Source organism: Ammospiza nelsoni, chromosome 19 (assembly GCF_027579445.1).
Source record: "Ammospiza nelsoni isolate bAmmNel1 chromosome 19, bAmmNel1.pri, whole genome shotgun sequence".
Classification (NCBI taxonomy): Eukaryota; Metazoa; Chordata; class Aves; order Passeriformes; family Passerellidae; genus Ammospiza; species Ammospiza nelsoni.
In genome coordinates, this window is record NC_080651.1 from 7,359,238 (window position 1) to 7,365,633 (window position 6,396).

Sequence of the window (6,396 nt, forward strand, 5' to 3'; positions counted from 1 at the left end):
TATAAGAATCACTACATTACCATACTGTGTTACATTTTTAACCCTAAAACCTCCTCTTTGGGCCCCTTCTGCCAAGCTGGCAGGGTCTGCTCTGACCTTGGGCCTGTCTGCAAGCAGAGGGTGTTGTTCCATCAAAAGGGGATTACCTTCAGCTGGCCACACCATTGTTTTCCCATTGTTCAGTAACTGAGGTATCTCAAAGCTTGCTTTCATTTCAATCTTGCTTATAGTTTCCATATGCTCAAAATCTTTTGCCAGGCAATCATATTTATAAGGTTTTCCTGTTTCATCTTCCCATCTGTGCCCACCTTGCCCTGCTCCTCTCTTTCCCTCCAGCTCCTCCATCCCTCCTCCTGCCAGACCTGCCTCAACCCGTCCCCCCTCCCTGGCTCCAGTAATCTGACAGGCTCAGACCTGCTGTAATTCCCTGTGGACTCGTCTCAGCCAGCTGATCCCAAACCTTGTCTGCATCCTTCCCTCACCCAGACTGGTGCCTCCTCCTCCCTGCTCTCCCATAGCTCAGCAGCACACTCACTTGTCTTCACAGAGCCACCCTGGCCCTGTGCTCTCCCCCAGATCTCCTTGCCCATCCCATTCTCCTGCCAGGGAAGCCTTTCCCTACACTCTAAGCTCCATGGGCAGTGAATTTCCTTCAAACATCTTGTCCCAGCTCAGCCCTTTGCAAAGCAGAACATGTTCTGGAGTGACTTTTTGGGTTTTGGTTAAAGAGAACAACTGGCAAGCCCCTCTGCAGGAGGGACAGGGGGAAGACAGCAGTGTGTGCCATGCAGTTCTGTGGGCACACACATGGGGCTTGATGGTGGTGATGGTGCTGACCTGGAGAAGAGCCCCAGAGCAGGCAGGGAGCTGCAGACAGCTGTGGCTGTGGGGTTTTGCCCCCAGTGGGGTTTCACCATGAGGGTCCTGCAGTGAATGCTCTCTGCCCCCACCCTCAGCACTGGCTGTCCCACATGGACACCATGGCATGGGCTCTGATCCATGGAGTCCAACACTGGTGCTCATCAAAGCTGGGATGTGTCTCCCTTTGGGGCTGTGCACACAACCCTGAGGGTTCTCCCCATACCCAGTTGCATTTTGGCCCGAGGGCCAAATGTCCATCCAGGGACATTTTGGGACATGTCAATCCATCCCAATTATTTGGGGCATGTCCATCCATCCCAATGACAGGGGCTGACATTGGTCTCAGCAGAGCAGCTGAGAAAAGCCCCAGTCTGGGCATTCCCATTACTCAGGCAGAAAACCCCTTCCTCCTGCAAAAGGGTTTTGAAACCAGAACCAAATCCAAGCAACCTGGAAGGGTCTGGGTTCATTGAGTGCTTGAGTCTGAAAGAAAGCAAAACTGAGCTTTCCAGGAAGCCTGGCTTTCCATGCCCATCCAGCCAGGGCCAGAGATGCCCCCTGAGCCCAGCCATGGCAGGGGCCTGGGACAGCTGTGGTTAATTCTCTCCTGGTGGACATGTCCTCTCAAAGTACTCCAACCCTGAAAACAACAGTCTCAAGCAGCTCTTGAAACGTCAGAAAAACCAAATTCCTCTAGGGCAATGCAGTAAACGGCCCCCATTCCTGAACCTGGTGTCGGCGGGAGCAAAGGGGATGGATCTGACCTCATTACTGGCACCAGCAGGATGGGAAACCTTTGTGAGAGCCGTGGAAGAAACATCCCAAGTGTGTCCTGCAGCCAGATGGAGACAGGAGTGACTAATTCCTTCCTGAGCGTAAGTCAGGCGGCCGGAGGAGCGGAGCTGCCTTGCGCAAGGGGCTGGGGGTGGCCGAGCCCCGAGTCCCTGCCAGCCACCCCCGAGCACGCTGAGCCCCCAGGAGCACGTCCTGCTGTGCTGGGAGCTCACTGGAGCCAAACAAACAGCGGCTGCTGGCTGAGCTGAGCCCCAGCAGGCTCAGGGACCTGCCTTTCCCTGGCCATCGGCAGCCGGGCTTTTGTAATCCCTGTGAGGACTCCATGCAGGAATCCATTGCTGCTTGTAAACTCTCCTCTGCAGGCTGACACCAGCAAAGTCCCCGTTCTTGCACCCCAGATGCTGCCTGCCTGAGCCCCTGAGTTTTCTCCTTCAGGGATTTGTTTATAAGCACACAGCCCTCCCTAACAAAACAGGGCATCATCACTGGGCTGCTCGAGCCCTGGGTGCCCAGCCTGGTGCAGGGGGCAATGCCTGAGTGCTGGCCCCTGCACCCACTTGGGTGGCCTCTGCAATGCCAAACACATCTTCTAGAATCAATTAACTCTGGCACTGAGGTCATTGGGTGACCTTGGCAGCCAGCACTCGCCCCCTGTGCGGGATTGTGTCACCTCCAAACACTCTTGATTGATGCTGAGAGGTGCTTGGTTCAAAGGCAAGGTAATGTGAGCAGATTAGTTAATGCTTCTTGGCCTGGCCCTTGAGAGCAGGGCTGGAATGACGGGGCAGACAATGGGTTTTGAAGGCTTTTCTTGTTAAGATATGAATCAATGGAGCTGTACGAGGAGCAGGGATGATGTGATCAGAATAAGAATCACGGCTTGTCTTTGAACCAGAGCGAAGTCCCTGATGGTGTTTACTTCATGTCCTGGCACCAAATGTGAGATGATATGAATATATTAGCTTATTGGCTTTCCTGAGCAACCCCTGCCATGCTCAGACCAGTTTCAGGAAGGAAAAGAGCAGCAAAGAGAATCAGTTTGGAAATGTCAACTTGTTTGCCAATAACCCTGTCACTCTTGCTTACCCCTGAAGGGTCTGGCTGTGACAGGGACTGTGCTCAGGGGGGAAGAGCTGGGCACTGGGGGTGACACCGGGGGCTGTTCAGGATCTGGGGAGATTTACCAGCTGGCTAATGCCTTGTTCATGAAGCCCTGTGGTGCTGGATCTGTCATCTGCTTCCTGAGTGTCTCTTGCTTCATCTCTCCCAGTTGCATCACAAGGTTTCAGTTTCTTCCAAATCCCAGTATGGAACTGGGAGTTTTTGCAACATTCCTAGTCCAGGAACAGGTTAATCTGGGTTGGAAGCGTTCTCCAGGGTTGTCTCACCCTGCCCTGCCCTGTCCTGACAGAGCCCTGGGCAGCACCAGCCCCTCTCCCAGGGCTCCTTTCTTCCTACTGCCCTGGATTTCCTAATCCTTGGGGATTTTTACGTTGTGTGGGTTGGTAGGGATTTTTGGGGCAGGAAACCAGAAAAATTGTCATAAGGCAGTCATGGGGAGGTTGTGCTGTCCCCATCACACCCTGCCTGCTGCTGCCCAGGGTCTCCAGCCCATTGTCCCTTCCCAGGCATCACCTCAGTGCTGCTGCTGTCCCATCCCCCAGCACCCCACACCTTCCTGCTCCCACACACGGGCTGTGAACTGAGGCTGGAGTGGCCACAGGGTCCCTCTGGGAGCTTGGGGGTCCCACTGGGAGGTTTGCTCTGGTGGCACCTCAGTCTGCACAAAGCCACATTTGCTGCACTGGGAGCCCAGAGCTGAGCAGCCCTGTTCCCATGTAGGAAGGAGCATCTGGGCTGGTTTGGTTTCAGCAGATTCCCCACAGCTCCAGCAGCACCTCCTGCAGCCTGGGTTCCATCAGTCAGGAATGTCTGCTCCTCACCACAGCCCAGGTGTCACAGAGCTGGGAGGGGACAGCAGCTCCCTCATTGTCACTCTGCTGGCACATCTCCTCCCAGCCAAGCTGCAGACATGGAACTGTGGAAATCCCAGTTTCTCAGTACTTCAGGTATTTCTGAGTAAATTGGTGACCAAGCCTTCCAGCCATGGGGACAATGACTGCATGATTAAACTCCCCACCTTGGGAAGGAGATTCAGGCAGCAATCCAACCCCAGCTGGATCTGAGGGTGTCCTGCTGCCTGCAGCCCCTTTTGCCTCCATCCTGACCCTGCAGAGATGCTCAGGCCACAGGTACTGCCAGCACAGAGCTGGAGCATCAGGATTGCACACAGATCTCCTGGGATCAGAGAAGCTGGGGGAAGGAAACCTGCAATAAGCACAGAGCATTTGTACAGGCTTTAGGCTAAATCCTTCCCTCCCTGGGTAGCACCACTGCAAAGCTCTTTCCTGGAGTCTTGTTATTCCTTTTCAGGCTGGGACACTGCAGCTGGCAGCAGGGCTGGATTAGAAAGGGGAGAGAGAGGCCTGGCCTGCTGAGCTGGGTGAGCTGGGCTGGCAACCAGCAAAGGTCAGGGTGACAATCCAGCATCTCCAGGTCAGCAGCCCAGAATGGCCCTGGGAGGAGAATGAAGGAGGAGTTGGTGCCTTCAGCCTCATTGAAGCCAGAATGCCAGGACTGCTCCTGTTCTGGCCAGGTTGGTGTCTTGAGGGTCTGGAGAGGGATTCTCACTGCAGCCCGAGAATGCCACCAGCACCAAGGCCTTGGGGCAGCTCCTGCAGCTCCTTCCCAAAGCCCTCCCTGCTGGATCTCATGGGGTGTCTCCTGGGACCACCCCAAGTAATGGTGGCTGTCCGAAGGCCCCAGGGAGCTGACACTGCAAGGGGCACAAGAAATGGCCTGGTGTTCTCCAGGAAACAAATGACAAGGCTGTGCCCAAGCACCACGAAGGGTGGACTCAGACCCAAAGGTCTGGATTTGGGGTGTCTGCCTTCACCCCAGAGACAGTGGAGAAGTCAAAGGTGGGGATCTGCCATCATCCACATCCCACACGCTGTGGAGCTGAAGTCTTGGGATTTTTTGCCTTTACCTCCCACTCAAGGATTAGGAGCCAAGTACATTTCTCATTGCACATGAGAGGAGGAGAGGCAACGTGGGAGGGCAGGGGAGGAGTGGGAGAAGCCATCAGCAGGTGGGTACAGACCCCTCAGGAACATGGCATGCCACAAGCAGAGGCTTGGAGGGCCTGGAAACCCATCCTCACCCTCTGCAGCTGGCACGGAGGATGGCTGGAACAAGCCCTTGATCTCTTCCTGCTGTGCAGAAGCTCTGTGAGAAGCAGGTGAGGCTCAGCAGGGACAGGGCACCACAGTGCCACCCCATCACGGGGACAGCACCACAGCAAGGAGATGGAAAGCAGGAGGGCTGTGATGCTCAGCTGGTGAGGGGAGAGACATCAGGGTGTTGAATCACCTGAGAGAGATGGATTGATTTCCTCAGCATGGATCATGCAGGCTGACCCCACCTCAGTGTCCGCACTGGCCATGGGGACAGAGCTCTCTGTCCCCCTCCCTGGAGGGCCCTGTGTGGGCAGCAGGCTCAGCTGAGCTCCCCTGGGGCCAGCAGGCTGCAGCGGTGTCAGGGCAGCATCTCTCTCCTTGTGGAAGGAGTCGCCTCCTAACCCCAAGCCCTGGAGAGCAACAGTCATGGGAAACCATGGAAACCACGGCCGGCACGTGACAGCAAGTGCTGCACTCCTGCCCTTGATTTACGGCCCACCTCTGGGACCAGAGGCACAAATGCAGGGCTCCTGGCATGGGTTGGGGTTGGGAGGCAGTGGAGAATCACCACTGCTTCACTCCCCACCTCCTTTGTGGAGCCGGAGGGCAGGGCTGGGCTCCGGCCAGGGCCAGACGTGGTGAGCCCAGGGAAGGAGGCAGAAACCTGGAAAAGGCTGGGGGATTTCTCACTTGCTTTTCTAATGCTTTCTAATATTTCTAAATTGAGACTTCTGAGCCCAGACATTTTGACTCCTGGGAGTGAGGAAAAGCTCCTGCTGCACCCAGGCACCACATGCCAGGCTCTGAGCACAGGGTGGATAAGACACCAGGTACAAAAGCTCAAAGATTTCTTTTCTTTAAACACTCAGCAAGTGATGACCAAAACCTGACCCAGATTATCCCCCCAGTGTTCGCATTGGTCAGTATTTGATTTTTTTCATTTTTTGAAAGAGCATTTTTTCCCTTTGCACTGTGCTGCAATTTTGCTCAGGGTTTAAGCCAGGTCTCCCTGGGTTTAAGCCAGGTCTAACGCAGCTCTTCCCCTGCACCTCAAGGGAAGGTGATAAGCTCAGCTGTGCCATCCTATGTCCAGAGGGATTTCTCTGCTGCCTGGTGACCACCTGGTGACATTATTTGAGCTGGGGCTCATGGTTGTTCATCCCAGTGGCTTATGGGCAAAAGGCAAATGCAAACGTGGTGAAAATCTGATGATTCAGCAGCTGCTGGTGGAGCTATCGAACAATTCCTGACCTCTGCCAGGGTTGGGTTGGCCACACTGCTCTGTTGTCACCCTGTCAGCACTCCCAGCTGAGCTTTGCTCTCGAACCAAGGGGTTCAAGGCTGCGTGGAGCTCCCAGTCTGTCCCAGGACGTGTTGCCTGGGGGACCCACAGTGTGGGATCTGTGGGCAGCACGTTCTCCACCAGCTCCCATCAGCTCTGCAAGAGCAAATCTGCTGACACCACCAGTCTGGCGGCTGCTAATGGGGACGTGGCCAAGGC